A 4,535-nucleotide genomic window follows, 5' to 3' on the forward strand; every position below is an offset into this window, starting at 1 on the left:
TTGGCAGTTTTCCTGATAATTTTTTGAAATATGATGTCTAGGCTCTTTTTTTGATCATGGCTTTCACATAGTCCAGTAATTTTTAAGTTATCTCTCCTGGATCTATTCTCCAGGTGAGTGGTTTTTCCAATGAGAAATTTCACATTGTCTTCTATTTTTGTCATTCTTTTGGTTTTGTTTTACAATGTCTTGATTTCTCATGAATTCATTAGCTTTCATTTGCTCCATTCTAATTTTTTTATTTCTTTTTTTATTAATTTATTTTAATTTATCAACAATCACTTCCACAAGCTTTTGAGTTTTAAATTTTTCTCCCCTCCTTCCTACCTCCCTCCCCAAGATGACACGCAATCTAATATAGACTATACATATATATTATTAAACATTTTCACATTAGTGATGTTGTAAGTAAGAATTAGAACTAATAGGAGGAACCACCAGAAAGAGGAAACAAAACACGGCAGAAGGAAAAAAATAGCAAATAGTATGCTTCAATCTGCATTCAAACTCCATAGTTCTTTCTTTGGATATGGATAGCATTTTCCATCATGAGGCTTTTGGAGATGTCTTAGATCCTTGCATTGTGAGAGGGGTTAAGTCTGTCAAAGTCAGTCATCACTCAATGTGGCTGTTACTGTGTACAACATTCTGCTGGTTCTGCTCACTTCACTCAGCATCAAGCCAAACAAGTTGTTCCAGGTTTATCTGAAGTCTGCCTGTTCATTGTTTCTTATAGCACGATAGTATTCCATTACATTCATATATCACATTCACAATTATGATTACTGTCTCTGTCTTTCTCTCCATTCTTTTCCCCCCGTTTATGCTTTTCTTTATCCTTTCTCCTTTTCCCTCCTCACTAATGTTTTGCTTTTGACCACCGTCTCCCTCAGTCCCACCTCCCTTCTGTTAGCCCCCTCCCTTTTCTTCCCCTTTTCCCTCCTACTACCTACAGGGATGTTAGATTTCTATACGTAACTGATTATGTTATTCCCTTCTTGAGCCAAATCTGATGAGAGTTAGGTTCAAACAATGCCCGTCTCCTTCCCTTCTTTCCCTCTGCTGTAACAGATTTTTGTTACTTTTCCTGTGATGTAATTTACCCTTGTCTGCCTCTTCCTTTCCTTTTCTCTCAGTACAGTTTCTTAGTTAGATCAGATTAATTCACTTACTTGGATCCATTTAACCCACTTGATTTTATTTTTGTCATCATTACATCAAAGTCAATTTATACCCACCCCCTTTATGTGTATCCCTTTAACATGATGTAATAACAATGCAGTTCTCGAGAGTTACATCTCTTGTAGGGATGTAAATAGTTTGCCCTTATTAATAACATGTTGTTTCTTTCTGTTTCGTTTACCTTTTTATGTCTCTCTTGAGTCTTATATTTGAAGATCATATTTTCTGTTGAGCTCTGGTCTTTTTATCAGGAAGGTATGGAAGTCCCCTATTTTGTTAAATATCCATCTCCTCTCCTGAAAGATCATGCTCATTTTCGCTGGGTAGTTGATCCTTGGTTGTAATCCAAGCTCCTTTGACTTATGGAATATCATATTCCATGCCCTACGGTCTTTTAATGTAGAAGCTGCAAGGTCCTGTGTAATCCTGACTGTCGTTTCATGATATTTAAGTTGTTTCTTTCTGGCTGCTTGCAGTATTTTCTCTTTGACCTGGTGATTTTGGAATTTGGCTACTATATTCCTTGGTGTTTCAATTTGGGATCTCTTTCAGGAGGTGATCGGTGGATTCTTTCTAAGGCTATTTTACCCTCTGGTTCTAGGACCTCAGGGCAGTTTTCCTTTATGATTTCCTGAAAGATACTGTCCAGGCTCTTTTTTTCATTGTGATTTTCAGGTAGACCAATAATTTTTAAATTGTCTCTGCTGGATCTATTTTCCAGGTCAGTTGTTTTACCAATGAGGTATTTTACGTTTTCATCTATTTTTTCATTCTTTTGTTTTTGTTTGACTGATTCTTGCTCTCTCATAGAGTCATTAGCTTCCATTTGCTCAATTCTAATTTTTAACAAATTGTTTTCTTCTATTAGATTTTGTACCTCCTTCCCCATTTGGCCAATTTTATATTTTAGGGACTTGTTTTCTTCAGTGTACTTTTTCCCAGTTGGCCAGTTGTATTTTTAAGGACTTGTTTTCTACAGTTAATTTTTGTCCTTCCTTTTCCAAGCTATTGATTCTCTCTTGCATACCTCTCATTTCTTTTCCCATTTTTTCTTCTACCTCTCTCATTTGACTTTTAAAATTCTTCTGGAGTTCTACTAAGAAGGCTTTTTGGGCTTCAGACCAGTTCATATTTTAAACTCAAAAACATAAGAAAGTGATTGTTGATAAATCAAAGTAAATTAATAATAAAATAATAATAAAATTTTAAAAAGGAAAAAAAAAAGAACACAAGCCTTTTCTTTTTAAGTTCTTTAGAGAAACAACTTTTTCCAATTTTGTAAAAGACAACCTAAAGGCAAATTTTGGGGAATTGAAAAGGAATGACCCATCACAGGCGTAGGGGCTGGGAGTCCCCCCATAAAGGAGAATCCTGAAGTAAGCCTTGGGAAACAAAACAAACAAACAAAAAAAGCACTGGCAATTTTCCCAGTTCTCTAGTGAGAGAATTGAGAGAATTGGGCATAAGCTTGTAGATAGGGAGTCTGCCCTCTATGCTGCAGAAGGTGTACCAAGGTCCATGGCCTTGAACTGAACTGCTGGACCAAGAGCCTAAGAGCATTGGGTCAGGTACAATACAGCCACATAATTGTCTGACCTGAATGGAACCTAAGAATATCAGGCCCAAAAAGCACCTCCAAACCTTCCTAGGTTCTTGGAGAGCAACTCTAACTGCAGAGTGAGAAAGGGATAGGGAGAGAGGAGGGAGGCTTACATACCTTCTGGTCTTGGCTGGAGAAGAACTTGAGATTAGGCAGTTTCCTGGTCAGGGAATCATATGTTGCAGTCTAGGGGTGCTAAGAACTCCAAAATTCAAGAGCAAAAGGCATGAGTCTGTCTCAAAAGAATTCAAGCACTCAAGCCTTTCACTCAGAGACAAGGTTTATTGTATCTTAGGAATCTGTGAATTTGGTAGACAAGACTGATTTTTAATAGTGAAAAAAAAGATTGTGGGAAGATCTGGATGTGATCAGGGAGTGGTCAATAACCTGGGGTGACCCAGAGATAACAGAGAAAGGGTCAAGATGGGATTAAGGGTGGGAAATAGACTGGGGTGGTCCAAAGATAACAGCCAATGAAGGGCTGGGCTGGGTCAGAGGTGTCAAAGAATGATGGTTTGGGGAGGGGGGGCACAATGAAAGAACAACTGAAAGAATTATTGACTGGGGTGGACAGAATGTCAGGGAGCTGAGTTCAGGGCCTGGATTCCTGATATTCATGGGAAAGTTCAAAGTGGCTGGGGGGGGGGGTGGATCCAGAGCCCATACCCCATCATTATCACTCAGCAACACCTTGCTTACAACATTTCTCCTAACTTTACATAATTACCACTGTTGGCTTTCAAATCAAGTTACAGAATTTTTCCTTAATTAATCATCCATCCCCATCCCAGATGATACCTTATTCCACTGATCTCTAATATTTCCCTTATCCATATTCTTCTCATCTGTCTGCCTACCCAACTTTGGCCACAGTGAGAAAGGGAGAGAAGAGAGACTTTCCTTCCCCCACCCCCCAGTTTTTAAAAGCATTCTAAGTTCTGCTTACAGAAGATTCAAACTTCCACATGGTTGGGGGGGTGGGGCTGGTTGATCTCCCTTCGCCCCCTTCACAAGTTTTTTTTTTCCTAAATCACTCTACCCTTAAAACAATGAGGACAATACCTATTTGAAAACCCTCTCACCAGCACAGGCTTTAAATCTGCAAGTCAAGTTTAAAATGCTCAGCTAACTTCTAGGCTCATCTTTCAGTTAGAATTTTACCAGGTTCCCTGTTCCTATTCCCACTCAAATGCGTTTAAGGCTATTATTCACCTGCCACATCTGGTCTAGGGGATACAAATACAAAGAATAAAACCAGGAGTAACTTACTGACAGGGAGCTTCATCTTTCCAGCTCCCAGTGTGGGCACAAAGAAGCCATTGAAGGTCACATCAGATATCATGTAGGACACTCCTAGGCCTAGCTACCTGAGGTACAAAGAGGTTTGTGTTCTAGTCAGACCGGGGCTTTATCACTCTGGGACCATCCATGTCTTTATCTGGGCACTTGCATTTTATCTTAGGGCACATGCCAATATAGAGTTAGAAAAGGTGACACTAGTATTACCAGCCTAAACTTCCTACTACCATGACTGTGGACAAGCAGTACTTCAAACTATCTTTCTTCACTATTCATCCATCAGAAACTACTTTGGTACTCTTGAATTTAAGGCAGGATTGTAGTCCTAATCTCTTCCCCTCGGTCCCAGAACTTCCTCTATGCCCTAAATTGGTAAATTGAAACTCAACAGGGAACCTAACTTTGGATGGAGTCCATACTTGCCATTCTTTCCTGAAAGTCCTGGAAATGAGGT

Source organism: Vombatus ursinus, unplaced genomic scaffold (assembly GCF_900497805.2).
Source record: "Vombatus ursinus unplaced genomic scaffold, bare-nosed wombat genome assembly UNPS02014932.1, whole genome shotgun sequence".
Taxonomy (NCBI): Eukaryota; Metazoa; Chordata; class Mammalia; order Diprotodontia; family Vombatidae; genus Vombatus; species Vombatus ursinus.